Source organism: Aphelocoma coerulescens (genome assembly GCF_041296385.1).
Source record: "Aphelocoma coerulescens isolate FSJ_1873_10779 chromosome Z unlocalized genomic scaffold, UR_Acoe_1.0 ChrZ, whole genome shotgun sequence".
Classification (NCBI taxonomy): domain Eukaryota; kingdom Metazoa; phylum Chordata; class Aves; order Passeriformes; family Corvidae; genus Aphelocoma; species Aphelocoma coerulescens.
In genome coordinates, this window is record NW_027184085.1 from 29,179,634 (window position 1) to 29,200,177 (window position 20,544).

The 20,544-nt window shown below is 38.8% G+C and overlaps 1 protein-coding gene across 1 annotated transcript in view; it reads right to left on the reverse strand.

Annotated features, from left to right (window-relative positions):
• PTPRD (protein tyrosine phosphatase receptor type D) overlaps positions 1-20,544 on the reverse strand; it is a 568,740-nt gene that overhangs the window by 165,324 nt on the left and 382,872 nt on the right. The gene's annotated exons all lie outside the window — the stretch shown is intronic.

The window sequence follows — 20,544 nt, forward strand, 5'->3', positions numbered from 1 at the left end:
GATAGACACAATACAGAGAGAAGGGATGTTAATGTAAAGAATCTACTATAAAAGTAGAGTTTGCTATAAAATTTAGCATCTACTATAAAATTAGAATGTTTTGTCAGTAACAATGAAAATAAAGTATTTTGGTATTCACAGTGAAAATACTTAAAACGCGGTTCACCTCTCCACAAGGTGACCACATACTTTGTTACATATCTGCATAAAAGGTTTTACAAGTTGATTTTTATATATGAGATTTAAATTACTTGTCTGCATTTTTTGTTGAGTAGGTGAAAGAGATTTTCTGTCTCTAGCTTCTGAAAAGGAGAAAATAAAATGGCAGCTCTTAGGAAAATATGCAGAAGAAATACAGCATAGTTCCTCCACAACCATGGGTGACCTGAAAAAAATCTGTCAGGACAGATTTGTTTTTCCATTTTTTCCTATGAGAAGCTATATTAAAAAAAATACACCAAAATCTTCACATGGATTACCATCCATGTTACAATAATGGTAAGGAAGTCAAATAAAAGTTTATAGTGGACTTTCTTAACAAAAGAAAAGGAGTAGTGGGTTTTTCACCTAAACAGAAAATCATCAGGCCACAGAGCGTATTTGGTATTTGGGGAATACCAAATCAAATCTCTTTTTTATTGCAAGATGCTTAAAAGGTAAACAGAGTTCAGAAAATAGGAACAAAATTTAGGAAACACATGAGTGAAGTAATTCATTGTGCAAGCTTGGAAGATTAATGTTAGAGCTCTCTTAGAAAACAGTTACAATAAATAGCAGTTCGGGAGAAGCATGATGAGCACAAAAGTAGGGCAGGTGTGGGATGATGGAGTCTTTCAGCAAGGCATAAGCAACACCAAAAAGTACCTTAAGTGAGGAAATATGGTCTTCTTTCTTACCAAGTCTAATTTAATTCAAGGAAGTGTGTGTATATATATACATATTAAGAAAAGGTGCAACATAATCAGTATTTACTTAGTGGTACTATAAATAAAAAAGATTCAAATATGGGCAATAAATGGTAAATACTTCACCAAACTGCAGAGGCTTGGCTAGATTCAGGAATTGTCTACTCTTGGAGCTGATGAATGTGATTTATCTGCATAAACAGGCCCTACATTTGCATTTTGATGTTTCAGGATATTCTGCGATTTTGAATCAAAATATGCACATCCCTAATATATCTGTAGCTGACACCAACTTTCCCCTCCTCACCCCCAAATCTTTTAAATCACCCTTTGAAAGGGTCTAATGAATTTATTTTTTTAGTCTGGGGACTTACTTTCATTTGGATAATTGCTTTTGCATTGTGTTAACAAGTACTTGTAATAGCACATAACAATGTGAGCAACTCGGTGGTCAGGACAAGTTGATTTCAATTCTGATGTCATATAATGCTTTCTGGGCCATGAAACTGGATGTTTATATGCAGCGAGTGTTTCATATCTAGATTAATAGCTGCATCTTCTCTAGCAGCTTCTATCTATTCCATTGTTAAGGTTTTGTGGCAAGAACAGTATCACCATAAAGACTTGTAGAGCATCCAGCACAATGGTGCTTCAATTTTGATTGGACACATAGAAAGCTATTGTAATACAAATACAGTATTTATTGATTGAAAGATTAGATAAATATATGAAAGCTGATGAGACAGTATTATTCTCTACAGAAATTTTGAATCTACTGTTCAGTTCTTTTTAAAAAACCTGAGTGCTGTTCATGACAATGGAACGTTTTCATTCATCCTACAGTGGAGCAAATGCAAAATAATGACTTAATATATTATGAGTATGGCCAGTGAGAATAGGTTTATTTTGGTAAATAAATTACTTTGAGCTATCACATGCCCCAAAGTAAATCAACAGCTGCAACAGTTTTCAGTAAGCCATTAGTGTGCAAAGATGAAATGATGTACTTTTGCAGAGACAAAAGACTGGCACAACAGCCAAACCAGTTGAATTGTTAAAATTCAAGACTTTATGCAGACTGCTAGAAAAACTGTTTAACTTTACCTTTCGAACAGAGAGATGAGAATCTGACACAATTTAAATGGCTATTTCTGGGCTGTCAATCAGAGCAGGCCAAGAGATGAACACTGTAACTGCAAGTTATTGTGAATTTGCCAAATGTAGACATAGGAATTAGACTGCTACAGTACTTCAAGACTGGGATTACAGAAATACAAGAAAAAAAAATCAGGAAAATAAGGACATCAGTGATCAAACATCAGGTTGTAAAAAACCCCAAAATGTATCTGTCATTCTTTCATTTGTTTTCACTATGAATGACTAAATAAAACACAATTATCTATTGAACAATGGTCTTCAAAACAAGAAAATTAAAATCATCAACATTTGCCTTCAATAGTCTAATTGCCCTTCATGTCTTGTCTTAGAGAAACTAACAGAAATATTGCCGTTAATACTGTTCACCAAGAAGCATTGCTTTGCAGCAGGGTAAGATGCAGAATATTTCTATTAAAAGGAAAATTTTATCACAATAATATCTTGTCTACTTGTTTTGAGAAGTGTCCTTGGAGATCAGAAGATTGAATTTCTATTAAATTACACTTCTGATGCTCTGTAGACATAATCAAACGTAGCTGACTTTTACTTGTACTATTCTTTCATGTACAGATTTGAAAATGTTCATTATCATACATAATGAAAAAACAACTGGCAATGGGAAACACCAGCTAGGTCAATAATCTGCTTAATTTAGGATTCTTCCCAATGATTCATTTTAACTTCTGTTTTTTTTCTTGTCACATTATTACTACCCTTGGCCTATGACCCCATATATATTCTGTACTCCTTCATACTTCCCCATCCTGAATCTTAATGATGCATATCCCCTGTGTTTTCTATAATGATTGTTATAAATTAATGAACACTGAGTGTATAAGCATCTTTAACTAGCAACAAACTCAGTTCTGTTTTGGCTGATGTGCTCTGTTGCAACTTCAGAGCTCTTAAGGCAGGGGAATTGTAAAAGAAAAGGTTAGACAAGGAATGTTGCTGCATTTTCATAGTCTAATAACTCTGTTAAGCAATCTGTTGACTCTTTTGCTTCTATTTAATTTGCTTTAGAATAATTAAACACTGATATGTCTTCTTAGAATAACATTATGAAGGGAACGCTTAACCAAAGATTTAGATTTATATTTAATCCTAAAATAGAAGGTACACATTATAATGGAAGTATGAACCGCACAATTAACACTGAAATGTCATTAATATGACTTTTGATAAACAAAAATTATCCAAAAATAATGAAAACAAAATAAAATTTGCTATTTTTAAGTCAAATTATAGAAACAATTCATCTTTAATACAGGCCTGCCTGTTATCACCATCCCATTTAATTCTTGAAGAGTAAGTTAAGTTCTTATACAAGTTTCATCCTTCTTCCTTCCTCGAAAAGCTAACATCTCACATGAATGTCATCACTGTGTTCATTCCTAGTGTGTGTTATATCTTCTGCTTTAGCTGGTTAAATAAAAAGCTATTTTTGACCCGTGAATTGGCCTTTCAAAGTTCGTACGTTTGGCATAAAATTCAGCAGAGTTAAAATGGACAGTAATCTATTTGGGAAAACTTTGCATTTACTTCTAATTCTTTTCGTTACAAGTTTACATACAATTCAGTCTGATCCATGAGCTTGCTAAGCTGCATTTTGCATTTTTTCCACCCCTATCCCATGTGTTACTGAAAATATTAGGGAACTAAGAGTTTCAGAAAACCGTCAGTACTAAGTGATGCGGTTATAGCTGAAGAACTGACAACATAGTAGGCCTGAAGACTGGTACGGTCAAAGTACCATGGAGTTTGGATGACTGTTAAAATGGAAAATAAAAACTGTTGATAAGAAAAAAAGTGTATCCATAATAATACTGATTTTAGTATTTTAGTATTTGGTATTTCAGTAGTTATTATTCTTTATTCAACGACACAGATCTAGCTGGTGATGTGTTGAGTTATACAATGCAACCAAATAGTTCTCTCCTCTTCTGATGGACACTAGGACAATACTTTCCTTGTTTTATCTTGAGGAAAAAAAATGTACACTACAGCTGTCCTTTTGCTGAAGAGGACTGCATGTAACACCATCACTAAATATCACTCAGAGACCTGTTACAGGAGTTGAACTTAAAACTGAATGATCTGTTGAGAAATGTGGTAACACCTGAGGCAACAAAGCAGACCAAGACAGGTTTCAAAACCACAACTAGTGCGTTTCGAAAGTTTTGCCAGGATATCACAGAAAAATCACATCCTAACACGGAGACCTCTAAGCAGAAAATTCCCTGACAGAATTCTCTAAATAGACTGGGTTTTTTGCTAATCGTGTTTCAAATGTGAAACTAGAGGTACACCTACAACGTTTGTAGACCGTGATAAATGTTAATCTCGATAATGGTCTCTACAACACTCCACAAAGAAACAGCATAATATACTGATTTATTTTCTGCTGTTCCATGTCATTATCAAGGACCCATGTGGAAAGCAGATATAAGGTCACAGCACCATTCTCACTTCTCAGCAGTTTTCATTAGCCATAAAGAAGTAATTTTTAGTTTTATTCAGGTAACCAGTGGAGACCCTAGGACCATCCAGATCTTTATAAGATTTATGTCAGTGAGGCAACAGAAGCAGCAGCAGTGGTGACTGAAGTTAAGTCTGGGGATGACTGTTGAACTGTGCTGTACAGAGGAATTCCTGAGCTCAGGGACACCTAACCAACATTAAAAAGTCCCTGGAGGACCTGGGGGCTCTTGCAAGCCAATCAGGAATGGATGGGGTTTTGTCAGGAGCATCCACAGGAGATTCAAACAACTCCAAGAAGTGCAAGTGATCAGGAGTGCGGTGAAGAGAGCAGGAACACAGGGTGTGGCATGGCAGAAAGGTGTAGCCTGGCAGTTTGCAAGGCAGTTCACAAAGGTAGGGCACAGAACTTAGGGAGTGAGTCATCATCCACCAAACTAAAAGAGGACTAACTGTGGTTTCCACTCAGCCAAAAGCCACTGTCAGAAGGAACACAGTGACCCAAACCTCACAGATCAACACACAGCTGTCCAGGTCTCCAGCTGCATGGAGTGCCTGAGCTTGTCACAAATGCCAGACAGCAGTGGAGATGATACCTGTTTGCATTGTGAAGAAGTGGATGATCTGCTCAGCTTGGTGGCAGAACTGAATGAGGAAGTGGAGAGGTCAAGGAGTATGAGGAAGTCTAAGGAGTAGTTCACTGAACTGTAAGAGGTGTGCCCTGGTGGACTATCTCCAAGAACAGGTGATGATGCTGCAGGAGACAGTCAAAAGACTGAGAGATATCAGGGAGGCTGAGACAGAGTTGGACAGTGGGTTCCAATCCCAGTGGTGGGGAACCACAGCCTGCTGAGGTGAGGTCAAAAATTCCCCCTCCAGTACACACGGAGAGGAGGGAGGGAGGGAGTCAGCTGACACATGGGTTTGGGAAGCAGTGAAAAAAGAAAGCAAAACAGAAACCAAAAACAACAAAAGGAAGAGGAAAGGAACAAATAAAAGGAAAGGGCTTCCTTCAAGGCCAGACATTTTCCCCCAGAAATGCTTTGTAGTTCTGCAGGCTAATGAGACAACACACCCAGCACACACCCAGAAGAACAGCCAGAGCTAACTGGAGCAGCCAACGTTCTCCACAAATACGGCAATTAGCCACTAGTTCAACCAAGAAAAGGCAGCGTGTGATAGTAGTGTAGTATGAAACTCTGGCTGGGGAATGATGAGGAGACAGCTGAAAGCTTTTGGGTCAAAATTAAAGGGAGGGCACAGACAGGGGATGTTACAGTGAGCCACCCGATCAGGACGATGGTGTGGAGGAAGCCTCTTACAGGAAGATGGGAGTGACCTCATGCTCTCAAGCCCTGGTCCTCATGGGGGATTTTCAACCACCCTGATATCTGTTGGAGGGACCACACGACAGGGCAAAAGCCATCCCAGACGTTCCTTGAATACATCAATGACAACTTTCTTACACAAGTGATTGAGAAGCCAACAAGGAAACGTGTCATGCTGGACCGTGAATCCACCAACAGGAAGGAGCTGGTGGAATACAATGCTCCAAGGCAGCTTTGGCTGCAGTGACCATGAGATTGCGGAGTTCAAGATCCTCAGGGCACTGAGGAGGACATGCAGCAAGCTCGCAGCAAGCTCACTGCAAGCTCTCTGCCCTGGACTTTAGGAGAGCAAACTTTGGCCTCTTCAAGGACCTAACAGGTAGAGTCCCATGACAGGTAGAGTCCCAGAGCCCTAGAGGGCAGAGGGGGCCAAGAATACTGGCTGATATTCAAGGATCACATCCTCCAAGATCAAGAGCGGTGCATCCTGACAAGAAGGAAATTGGACAAAAATGCCAGGAGGCCTCCATGGATGGATAAGAAGCTGCTGAGCAAAGTCAAAGCAAGAAAGGAAGTTTTTAGAAAGTTGAAACAGAGAGGGGTGGCCTCAAAGGAAAACAGGAAAATTGTGTGGGAAGCTAGGGATTAGGTTAGGGAAGCCAAGGCCCAGTTAGAAATGAGTCTGGTTATGGATAGCAAGGACAACAGGAAGGACTTCTATAGATAAATTGCAAACAAAAGGAAGACTACGGATAGTGTGGAATCTCTCTGAAAGGGAACAGGAGACCTGGCTACCTGGGACAAAGAGAAGGCTGAGATTCTCAACAACTTCTGTGCCTTGGTACTCAATGGCAAGTGCTCCAGGCGTGCTGCCCAAGATGAGAAAGAGACTGGGAGAGGGAAGACTCTGAGTGCACTGTAGGAGAAGGTCAGGCTTATGACCATCTAATGAACCTGAACATGCAGAAGTCTGTGGGACCTAATGGGATTGATCTGTGGATCCTGAGGTAGCCAGCAGATGAAGTTGCTAAGACACTATCCATAATTTTTGAAAAAACTGGCACTCAGGTGAAATTCCCAAAGACTGGAAAAAGGGAAATATAACCCCCGTTTTTTAACAGGAGAAAGTGGAGGAGCCAAGGCACTACAGACCAGTCAGTCTCACATGTGTAAGACAAGACTATGGAGCAGATTCTCCTGGAAACAGTGCTAAGGCACATGGAAAACAAAGAGGTAACTGGTAACAGCCAACATGGCTTTACAAAGGGGAAGTCACCCCTGACAAATTTGTTAACTTCCTATGACAGGGCAACAGCATTTAAGGATAAGGGCAGAACAACTGATATTTTTTATCTGGACTTACGCATAGTGTTTGACACTGTCCTACATGACACCCTTGTCTCGAAATGGGAAGGACATGGGTTTGATGGATGGGTGACTCAGTGGATAAAGAACTGGCTGGATGGCTGCACTCAGAGTTGTGGTCAACAGCTCACTGTCCACGGGGAGAGCAGTGACAAGTGGTGTCCCTGAGGAGTCAGTACTGGGGCCAGCACTGTTCAACATCTTTATAGGTGATGTGGGACTGAGGGCACCCTCAGCATGTTCACTGACAGCAGCCTGTGTGCTGCAGCTGACACACTGCAGGGAAGGGATGCCATCCAGAGGGGCCTGGACAGGCTTGAGAGCTGGGCTTGTGCAAACCTCATGACGTTCAACAAGGAGAAGCACAAGGTTCTACACCTGGGTCATGGCAATCCCAGACACACCTACAGGTTGGGAGGGGAAGTGATTGAGAGCAGCTGCTGATTGAGAGCAGCCCTATGGAGAAGGACTTGAAGGTGATGGTTGATGAAAATTCAATATGAGCTGGCAATGTGCACTGGCAGCCCAGAAAGCCAAAGGTGTCCTGGGCTGCATCCAAGGCAGCGTGGGCAGCAGAGTGAGAGGGGATTCTGCTCTCGTGCATGTTCAAGGCTACGCTGGATATGGCCTTGAGCAACCTGATCAACTGGGATGTAAATCAGATCCCTGTTCATGGCAGGGCGTATTGGGACTAGATGATTTTTAAGGTCCCTTCTAACCCTTAACATTCTATGATTCATTTTATGATTCTGTGATTTTAAATTTACTAGCTAGCTTTTAATTTAGTAGTAGCTAGTCATTATGTATTAAGAAATTATGTAAAATACATTTTGCAAATCTGTACATGCTATCTGTTTTACAGAAAATAAAATGTTGATACAATGCAGTTTTATGATTCCCCAGTAATTACATAGTGGGTTAGTACCATGACTGACAATAAAATGCCAAAGCCCTAACTTTATACGTTCTATGCTCTCATCGAAGGAAAAATCCTTTCATTCATATATTTGAAATCCTACATGTACCCTTTTAAAAGTAAATAAATACTATAACTTTTGCTATTCAACAGTAGACTGCAGATGCAACATTCTGTTGCCCTTACTATATCTGTCATTCATTTAAAGAAATTCAAGTTTTTCAGGTAAAATCAGAAACATATGCAGGACTAAAAGGGACTATTACTGGAACTGCCAGTTGCAAATATCAGGCAGGATTGAATAAAATTTACTTTGTATCTGAAATGAAAATACTTGCTTGGCAGAAGGCTTATGCTATTCAGCATCTTACTGCATTGCTAAATCCTTCCCTCTAAAGTGCACCACAAACTTTAAAATCTGTTAAACTGCAACACCATGATGTGTGGCTGACACAGATAATAGCAACCCTGTGGGTGACAGTCGACTGACAGACAATTGACTGCTGTCGCCCCACGGTGATGATTAACACAGGGGAACCAAAACGAAGTCCCCTCAGAGTGTCTTTAGCCACACACAAACAAAATCACATTACGTTTTGCAAAGACCTGGGGCTCTAGAAACTTCTATGAAATGAATTATGAAATAATTCTCTTGATTTTATGCATAGCATTGAGTGACTGTAGCTAAAAAACACATTCTTTCAAGTATTTTGGTTCTAAGCCTGCAAAGCAGTGTCTGTTCTCCTTACTGGTGATGTCTCAAGAGCAGTCAAGTTTCTGCTAGTTAGACCAGGCTCTTCCTTAATAAACAGTTGGCAACTACCACAGACTAAATTCCTCTGACTTTAATTAAATGTTCCAGCTGTTTATTCCAGGTATATTTAATCACTTCTTTGCAACTACAATTGTATTTAATTTTTGTACATTCTGTATTTAATTTAATACCCTTTGTTAGAAGGTATGTTTTGAATCAGACTATGGTATTTGTATGGCACAAAACCCATTTTGTCACATCTTTTGAGAATGTTACCTTTCTGGGTGCAGGTAAGGCAACAAAGGAATAAACCTGTAATAAGGAATGAGTGGGTAGGTTTGCCTAAGAGCTAACAATATCCTGCATTGTTTTTAATATAAAAATGATAATTTGGTGACGTATTTATCAGCAACCTGCTTTATGCAACACTAATATCCCTTAAGTGGAATGGTCAGAACAGGCTGCTTGTTTAATCTTGCTTACATTTTCAGTCTTGCCACTGAGTTGTTCAACAAAGGACAAACTCTCATCATCCTAATTTCTCAGTTTTTCAGAGAGATAATACACTTCACCTCAACATAGCATCTGAAAGGCTGAAAAGTTACTGGAAAAGCTGTTTAGACCATTGAAGAAGACTCCAGTATGAAACTAATACCCTAAAAGGAATTTTTTATTTCACACGTCAGTGTTCTCTATCCTGAGAGCTTTGTTACATCTCCCTGTCAGTGGGTCTTCAGTGATGATCTGAGAAACCAGTGGATAAGATGGCAGTTTAGACTGCACATGTACGTGATCATCTGTGTCTTTGGAGAGACAGCTAACAAGAACTGGATTTGACATAGTTCTATCAAGACTGCAGCTTCTGTCAAGTGGACACCTGTTAGAAACTGTAATATGACTGCAAAATGAAGTACACACTAACTTTTGATCATTCAGTTCAGTAGTTACACCCCCTCACCAAATAAACAGTAATTAGAACAAGCAGCTTTTGAAATTGATCTGTTCCCCACTTCCATTTTGTTACCAGGTTTTTCTACATCCTATGGGGAATTTGTTTCAATTCAATGTCAATGAAATAAGAACTTTTTGTCAGATTTTTGCTCTTTTTAAGGCTGCATTAGAATTTTGGGATTGTACCTTAGTAATATATTACCTGAATCCCTGTTTTAACTTTACTAGCAATCAGTGAAAAGTGATGAATACATTCAGAAAAGGTTCAGTCGAGATGACTGGATTTTATTTTGTCTGAGTTTTGAACACTCTTAAAAGCATTGAAAGCATTCTCCTTCACAAGACAGCAATAGAAGTTACACAATAGGAAAGACACCATGCTCTAGGGTATATTCAAACCTGCCTTATTCCCTCCCATTATTTTTTTTCTTCCCTTAGGCAAAAATGTCTACTTGTGATACAAAACATAATCTTTACAGATTTCAGTACACCAAACGAAGGAAGAATTAGATTAATTAAATGTAAGTTAGTTGTGTAGTATTTGTAGTTGCAATTTCCTGGAAGCTTTTCCTTATTGCATTTATTTATAAATAGATCAGCTTAGCTTAATTAACATGATATTTCTACAAAGCAACATAGAATAGAGACTTTACTCAGCCATGAATGTAGTTCATAAAGAAAGGTATTAATTAAAAAGGTGAAGAATATTATTAGTTGATGAAGAAAGCAAGATAATTTACTTTGTATTAATATCTCTTAGACAGACTAGATGCCTTCATACTAACTACAGATTAAGTATAGCTGTGTTGTCTTTGCATTTGCAGATCAAGCTTTTGTGAGTGTGAGGGAACACCTGAGATTTTGCATTCAGACGTGTATGTGGCTAACTAGATGCAAAGAACAACCATGCTTTAAGGTCTGCCTGCCAGGGGGAGTACCCAGATCAGAACTTAGACTCCATACAGGAAGTACAAAGAATTTAATGCATGTGTACATTTATAGCTACACACATATAAACACTTGCCATCTCCAATGGTTTCTGTATTCACTTTTCCCCTATGACTCCACAGTCATTGTTTTACTTTTGTTAAAACAACATTTTATTATTCATGTTAACTGTAAGTTTCTACATCCCTGTTACACATAGCAAACACTACAAAACTTTGCCTCACTAACAAATTAAAAAACCATTTTGAATACTAGACCCTAAGGATTTAATGAGCTTACAGTTTTCTATATGACATTGTCTTAGGTTACAATGTAAGATGTAACCAAAAGTATGTATTCCATCATCATCTGTTAAAAACAGGTGGGGCAGTGTTCTTTATCTCTCTTCCATGACACATCCCTGATAACTCCCTCCCAGGTAGATCTTCTGCTAATGGGCCATCAAGTCTCACTGCATGACTCACAGAATTACATCATCCCATTGTGAGATGCTCTGCCCAGGGGGAGGAACCAAGCATTCCTACCTGGGTATAATCTGAGGTTTGGAACACCACATTTAGCCCTTACCTACTGGAGTCCCAGAGGACAGGAGCTACATAACCACCACTGGACCTTCAGAGGAAGAGCAGACCCTTCTACAGAATCACCGCTTCGACAGAACCACATCCATCACTTCAGGAGGACTGCAGCCACCATTTAATCGGACTGCTACTGCCACCCTGACTGACACGGTGTCAGGTCGTATCCTGACTCTGTCAGTATTTCTGTACTACTGCATTTATTTTTCATTTTCCTATTAAATTGTAGTTCTGATTTTGAGTCTCTCACTGGTTTGCTTTCAAACTAGTAAAAACGTGCAATGCTTTGTGCATTAGCTGGAAGTAGAATAAAAAGAGTCATTTAAATTTTAAACTTAAGAGACAAGTTACCAATTTTGGACACTTCTTTTCCTTTTTAGTTTTTCTATTATGACCATACCCACATCCAAAATGTGACAGGCAGAATTCCAGATATTTTACAATACATTTCTGAATAAAATCTGACTATGATTAGAACACCTTGTACATTTCAAATCCTTTTAGGATGTGAATACCAGAAAACAATTTTTAAAGTGGCAGAGAGAAGTGGGTTTGGGTTTTTTTCTCTTCTTTCCAAATTGTCACTGACAAAAAAGTGGAAAATGAAACAATTTACTTTAAAGTTTATTTTACATAAAACAGAGTACTACGCATATTTATTTTCTTTACATAAAATGCAGTACATCCATGATCACTCAGAAAAATACTTTACTGGTCCCCTTCACTGTGAAGGTGCTAATTACAGTGGCAAATCCAGCTACACATGAAACAAATGCGCATAAACCTGTGAGGGGTGCCTTTGTATCTTGATCTGTGCTCTTTCAAAAGTCTGGCTGAATTCCCAGACAGGGATCTCTGGGAGAGAGAAGGACTGATAGCACATGTGGCACATAAAAGTTGATAGTGGATGAACAGGTAAACCATGCTCTATAAAGGAGTGGCTGAAGATTTAAAAGAACTGAAGGAGTTACTGAGCAATATAGAGTACTGTATTTTTCTCTAACCCCACCACTTCAGACAGATTTCAGCAGTTCTTTCATGACCCAGTACTGGCTTCAAATGTTGTCTCTATGTAACTAACAGAGGTGGACACATATACCGGTGGAAACTCAAGTTTCTGCTGAAGTCTGAATAAATCCTGGCTGAAAGCAAATACATGATGAAGTCTTAGCTAAGAAGTCAAACAGTCCCATGGAACAGCACCAGGCATTTAAGACAGGAAATCTGAAACCCAGCTGATACCTTTACTCAAAGGCGTAAGATAATGAAATAGGAATTAATTGAGGGAAATCCTATGACCTCTATTTTACAGGAGGCCAGACTAAATAGTCTTACTAGGCCCTTATGGCTTTAAAACCTATGGACTCAGGAGAATGGAGTCTCTGGATCTGCAACTGATTCACTGTACAACTGTGTACTGCCTTTTCTGTTTCTCCATGTGAGAACATGTATTATTCCTGATTCTACTCTACAAAGATGCTGTTAATCAATGATGGTATATTGTTCTAAACATTTTTAAATAAAAGAAAGATTTTTAAGTAAATAGTAAGCATAGTGCATTACCAAAAGACACTTCAAGAACGTAAGTCATGTATGATAAAAGAAGAAATTTAACCTTAAACTTTTCCACTTTTTTACCAACTGTATTTTTTCCTTCAGTAGGAAACTGGTAATAGGCAACCTCAATGGGAAGGCCTACAACCACTATAAAAGTCAGCACTGAAACAGACACAGCTAAGTGTTGGGGCCCTCTCACCCCTGCCATGTAGCCCTGGGAGAGGAGCCCTGAGGGAGGCACGGGGTTTCCCTGCCCCTGCTCAGCCTCGTTCCCCATTGGTTGGTTTGTGTTCCCCTGCGCGGGCAAAGGACCCTCGGGTCCCGTAACTGTAACAGTTCCTCGGCAGAGCCCCGGCCATGTGGCTGGAGAAATAAACATCTCTCTGAAACATCTAGCAAGAATCCGTCCATATGTATTTCTTTCCATGGGCCTCGTTTTCTGATACAGCGTGTTGCAGTATCCGCACTGTAACAGCCAAGTTAATTTTTACCAGACAGAGTCTCACCAACAGATGATTGCTGCATTACATATATGCAAATTCTCTAGACAGTGGAAGTACAGGTAAGACAGCCTCCAGCACCAAGAACATTCAGGACTAGAAGTTCCTCTGACCAGCTGATCCACAACTGAACAGAAAGAAGCTTTTTCACATCCCCTAGTCCTCACAGGAGCTACTGTGTTAACAGAACCTCTCTAGCTCTGTACCTTCATAACCAGGAACAGAAAGCACTAATTTATATATGGAAAAAACTACCATAAAAATCATGGGGCAAAATCTGTGAATTGAGGATGGCATTCCCAAACAACCACTCAGTTCATTCTGAACACTCAAGAGTTTTACATGAGAAAACAGCTTTGAAAACTGGAAACACTACTTTGACCTCCCACAAAGGAAGGCTGTGATGAATATCTGTCCCTGACTTGACTGTTTCATGTTTTTACTTTAATAAGTAAACAGAGCATGAAGGTATGATCACAGATTTGTCAAACTAATTTTTTAGCCTTTTTTTCTAATAACCTGTTTCATAATATCTTTCCACTTAAGGCTCTAGGTTCCTAAGTTTTCTTGTTTCCAAAAAGAAGTCTCACAGAGTAAAATAATTCTCCCCCATCAATAATATTATTTAACTCATTTTTTCTCAATGGAAATCCATTGACAAAGGAAGATATATTTTTCTCCACGTACATTACAATAGAGATGCATACTGTAATTCAAGTAGGTGTGTTAAAACTTCGACCATTAGTACCAGTGTCATGGATCTTAACAAGACATACAATTTTGTTGTAGTGAAAGGCAGCGTTCTGCAAGCGGATTGGAGTCACAAACAAATAAAAAGCGCCTACAGCTAGAAGTATGATATAAATATTTCAGCACTAGCGCTAAATATAGATTAAAGGATCTAATCAGTGTAAGATTCTTTTAACAAAAAAGCTTTCAACAGGAAAAAATGCAGCAGTAAAACACACATTGCTGTAGTACACTGCAGAGTCTAAGTTATGACAATAAATATATTAGGGGGAGCTAGATTGTCCTAATAATAGCAACAAAATTCTTTTTTTTTTTTGCCAATAATAACCCTAAAGCAAAGCTCTTAAGTTTACTTTGTAGCTGTTGTTGTTTTCCAAATCTCTTTTCATCATTTATATGCTGATGTGGTTTTTTTTCCCTTTTAACTCAGTGCTGTGATGGAATCAATACAAAACTGCTCTTAACATATCTGTCTCTGACCTGTGTTTGTTTTAAGCTATATCATTCATAATGGTGATCGATGGGTAATGCTATTCCTCTTTCTCTACAAAAAGCATGGAGCATAAAAAGTGCATATATTTTATGCCCAAGGTCAGGATAAAATTAATGGATAAGAGCTAGATAAAATGGAGTTCAAGCTGAATGGGCTGAGTGCTCTCTACAGGGTACAGCCAAGGCAGGCAGTACAAAGCCCATTATACTCAAATGTTCTTGAAGCATTTCAGAAGTGAAATTGTTTCCACAGGCTAATGCATAAAAGTACGAAGCTTTAACTTTTCTGTTTCACAGATAGCCTACAGATATTGGGCAAGTGTTCCTATTCAGGATTTTATTTAGCATATTCCATTTATCAATCTTTACCTTAAGCCATAAACCCATTTGGTGTTTATGACTAAAGTTGTACAAGCTATGTTTATTTGTCATTAGTGAACTTTATTTCCTAGACTTTTCTGTTCATGCTCTCCCAAGATCCCTGTCAAGATAACAAGTGAACAATACAGCCTTTAAAAAATAACCACAAATACAGAAAACCCCATGAAATTCAACTCAAGTTAAAGAATGGAATGGTAAGTAAACATGTAAACTATCACTTACTATCAAATACGGTTTAATAATAAAGAAATGATAACATAGGCATTTTTTTCTACAAATATAAATTAAAATGGGATTTCAATTCAACCAGAAGACCACAAGAACGGTAGAAGGCATGACAAAAATAAAACTGTTAGAGCATTAGCTACTCTACTATTACGGACTTAGCTACCTAATATTTTCCCTCCTTATCCTGGTTATTCTCTCTAACAAAACCCTCCCTTATGTCAAGAAACTTGCTCCATTATTACAAGAGCAAACTTCAAACAGGGTACACACTTCACATGAATGAAGTATGTGGGAAGCAGCTGAATCGAGACACATGACACAGGTTCTGCAAAATATAGTGTAGCTATTTTAAGAAATAATGTAGTCATGCCATGTGCATTTATTGAAAATACTGTCCTGGGGTTTTATCTGAACATGTTTCAGTGTTCATGCCCTTCTTATAATCTAAGGTTAAGAGAAAATGAAACCAAGAGCAGCTGAGCGTAGATTTACAATGAGAACAGCACTACTGACTACATCATTGTTTATATGTTAATAATTCCCTGGAAAAAGATCAAGGTAAAAATACAACACTGAGCATCAGATTACAAAACAGAGATATTGAGAAAGAAGTTGAATTGGAACATGGCACTATTTTCCCACAGCCTGTGTCATTAGTCCTTGCTGCTGATGCTCTGCTAAAGAAACTTAGCTTCTAGTGCAAAGATAGGAATGAGGCTGCCACTTACCTATATAACTAACTGTACATGCCTTGTTATTTATGTCCAATAAAATCCCACACTGTATTGCTGAAGTAAAATTAAGAGGAAAAAGCCTGTAAACAGTCCAGTACTGAAAAAGCAGGCTAAGATAGCCTTCTCAATTTAAACAGAAAAAAAAAGCGGGGGGTGGGGGGAACCTCAGCAACATCTGTGTGCCTCTTTTGGCTAGGACAGACTTTATTTTCTTCACAGTGGCTGGTATGGGGATGTGTTTTGGATCTGTGCTGAAAACAGAGTTGGTAATACAGAGATGTTTTTGTTATTGCTGAACAGGGCTTGCATAGCGTCAGTGCCTGCTTCTTGTACTGCTCCACTGGGGAGGACACTGGGTGTGCACAAGAAACTGGGAGGAGACACAGCCAGGACAGCTGACTCCCAGCTGAACACAAGGATGTTCCAGACCATGTGCCATCATGCTCAGTATATAAAGCTAGTGGCAGAGAAAGGAAGAGGGATGACCTTGGGAGTAATTGTGTTTGTCTTCCTAAGGCACCATTATGCATGACAAGAGTCCTGCTTTCTTGAGGATGGCTGAACACCTGCCTGCTCACTGGACAGGGGGAATTAATGCCTTGATTTATTTTGCTTATGTGCACAGCTTTTGCTTTTCCTACTAAACTGTCTTTGTCACAACACCTAAGTTTTCTCACTTTTATTCTTCCGATTCTCTCACCCATCCCACTAGTGGAGGAATGAGGGAGCAGCTGTGTGGGTTTAGATGCTGGCTGGGGTTAAATCATGACACCAAAATCCCCACAATGCAAATAAATGAAGAGGCAAATTCTGTAACTGCAGAGATCACACTATGAGACATGAATGTCAAATCCTCAGTATTATGGCACTTCACCCAAATATTTTAGCAGGATATAACTCCATAACATCCACATGTCTTCACTGCTGTTATATCAGGCTGGCCACCTCAAACATGCAAATACTACATTTATATACTTGGTGGTGGGCAGCTGGATACCCAAATGCCTTTATTGTATCTACGCAGAAATAGTTTTGTTCTGCCAAAGTGCAGGCTTCAGCTTATCAGATTCAGACCTGTTAATGAACAGGGTTTTATTTTATGTCAAAATGTATTTATATGCCTCTTTTTATCAGTTTTTCGTCTGTGCTTCAACTACTTGCTAAGGTAAACTGTAGGGCAAAATAAAATGCTAATGCAGCTGAACTTTAGTCTTGGAATTCTGGATTATTTCTGAATCTCTTAAGAAATCAGAAGGTCAGAACCGGATGATACACTCATGTTTCTTGCTGATGTGAACTGGTCTCAGAGTTCATTTAAGCAATCTGTTTTACTGTTTATAAATTAAACATTTTCAGCAGGTCTCTAATGAAAACCAACTGGATTGACATCCAGTAGCTTCTAGACTATAATCAGCTGTGCCTTCTTTACGTTACAAGGCTGTTATTTTGCTACATTTTATTTATGCCAAGCATTTAATGGTAATTGTTTATTACTGTGATTAAATCTCAATGAGCAAAATCAAAATATTGTATTAGTTGACTTTGGTATTTGCATTACTCAAAATAATTTTAAACATTCTAACACTTTAATCTTCTAGGTATGTTTTTCCTGAGAAATATTGTAAGAACAGTGCTAAGGCGTTCTTTGCAATGTTATAGAACCATTGCTATGCTCTTCAATGCATGATGATGACCTTCTTATACAAGCCTTATATAAGAGCCTTAGGGCAAATTTTATTTTCCCAGAACAAGATGCTTTCACCAAATCTTGTGGATTTCACTCACTGCAAGTAGAATCCAGGAAAACTATTCTGGATTCAGTTTTTCATGTGTCAATTCATTTTCACCAGAGGGGTATGCAACATCCAAGGCCAGAGCACAAAACAGTCACAAGGCAACCATTTCCAGAATATATAATGAAAGTAAAGAACTCATACAAGAAACTAGAAATAATGTGAATTCCACACTATGGTGCAGGCAAGAAAGGCATGCAGCTCTGGAGGACCCTGACTACAATCTTGAGTGCTATTCCTTCAACTGACAACTTAGGATGAAACAAATGTGTTCAAAATACTTTCTGAGAACTAATTTAGGATGACAGAATTTAAATGCATGCAAAGTAAGTCAATACATAATTTCATAAAAGGATGCCATTAACAGGGACTGTATAATTCTTTACATTTCCAAGAAATTTATTTAGATAATGAGCATTGTATTATATTTTCTTGTTCATTTTATTAACAATAAGTAAAGGTATTGCCCTTGCATGAGATCTTTGTAACTACAACTTTTCTGCTTCTACCAAACCCAGTTATCTTTTCCACTCCAGGCTTTGACTGGCAGCACCTCCCAACAGGTGTTGAGGTAAATAATTCCACACACCTTCTTCCACCAATTTCACTCCAGCAGTTCTCTGCTGTAGTACATGTAAATGAGGGAGGCAATGTGGAAGTGGAAATATTGTTTATACAGTGTTTCAGATGCAAGAAGTGTCTTATTCAAATAAATAGATTTGTACACATTTAGCAATCTATCCAATCACAGTTTAAGTCTCTTGTCTGAATGAATGAATGAATGAATGAATGATTACTAAAGTTAGATGTAAATGAGTTCACAATATTTTTAAGTTCTTTTCCATTATTGTAGAATCACAGAATGTTAAGGGTATGGAATGGACCATAAAGACCATCTAGCCCCAATCCCCCTGTCATGAGAAGGGATACATCCCACTAGACCAGGCTGCTCAAAGTCCCATCCAACCTATGTTTGAACACTGCTAGGGTTGGGGAATCCCTGACCTCCAGAGCACCTTGGTTCAGTGCCTCACCACCCTCACAATAAAGAATTTCTTCCTAATATCATATCTAAATTTCCCCTCTTTCCATTTGAAGCCATTCCCACTTGTCCTATCACTGCAGTTCCTGATAAAGAGTCCTTCTCCACCTTCCCTGAAGGCTCCCTTCAGGTACTGCAAGGTTGCTGTGAAGTCTCCATGCAACCTTCTCTTCTCCAGGCAGAACAGGCCCAACTTTCTGAGCCTGTCTTCGTAGGGCAGGTGCTCCAGTCCTTTTATCAACCTCATGCCCTTCTCTGGACTTGCTCTTTGTTCCTCCTGTGCTGGGACCCCAGAGCTGGATGCAGCACTGCAGGTGGGATCTCACCAGAGCAGAGCAGAGGGACAGAATCCCCTCCCTGGCCCTGCTGCCCACGCTGCAATTTGGTTGGTTTTGTAGGCTGCGAGCACACACTGTCACCTCATTATTAATGAATCACCTGAACCACTTTTGCATCAGGTGACAAACACAGAAAGATCTCAGACTTCGACTCAGACAAGATGTCATTTCAGTGCTGTAGGTTTGTTTTAGGCACTTTTCATGTATGCTAGAAAGAAGAGTTTTCTTTCCCTTGGAGCTAGAGTACACTGATGACCTATGGTTTGCTCATCAAAAGGCTATTATAATTGACTCTTAATATATCAAACTCTTTCATGAAGGCAGAGACACTTACATGCAGATTGATTTCTATTTTCAAAACTAATGTACTCTAGTTTTTAAATACCCAAGATTATTTTTTTCCCATGTAGAGAAGACAGAGTGATGGAGAAGTAACGACACAACCACTTTGACAAAATTGCTTCCAAAGATGTTACAGGAAGTCTTTATAGGGGGTTGCGCAAGCAATTTAAGGAAATAACAGTGTTTGTATGGCAAACAGAGCAACTGTACAGTTACTGAGGTGTTGCCTGTGTCAGTCATGCTGCTAGAGGTTAACTCTTGTAATAAACAACAGGGATAATAAACATTATCAACCTCCTACTCGAACACAATCATCTCTCTTCTCTGCACTACAATGTCAGAACAAGGGGAAGACCCTGACTGCACACCATCTTTTACCCTTTCCTTAGTGATTTTGTTTCTGTAGATTTGTTCTTACTATTGCATGTGACCTGAGCTGCTGAAACCCAGTCTTGTCCTCAGAGAGAGGAGCAGCAAACAACTGACCATGGATCCTGAAACTGGTTTGCTAAAGTAAATGGGAATAGGTAGTCAACCATGGCTTTAACACACACAAAAAACCCCTCAACTCATGCACCTTTAAAGAAATATCAAGTAATTACAATCGTCTAAATCATATCAATAAACTATCAATTAAAACATGCCCAACTCAATTTTTCATTGTTGTCTGACACTGAAGTGAGTGCAGGAATACTGGCATAAATTACTCACAAACTTACATCCCATAAATTTATTTCTGAGCTCTGTTTCCTACAATAATTCTGTTATTTTTGATGTAGGAAACCACAATAAAATACGAAATGACCAACTCAGAAACCTCATACACAGGAAATCACTAAAGGAGAAGGTGGGCATGTATTTCCTTAATGGTGTGTACAACCACCAAAGTCTAAGAGCAATTTAAGAAATTTAATTCCCACTGAAATGTTGTAACATTTCAAAGAGAGCAGCCTCCCTTTTCTCGGGTGTCAAAGCTTTCAGAATTCTGTGACTACATGTAAGATTT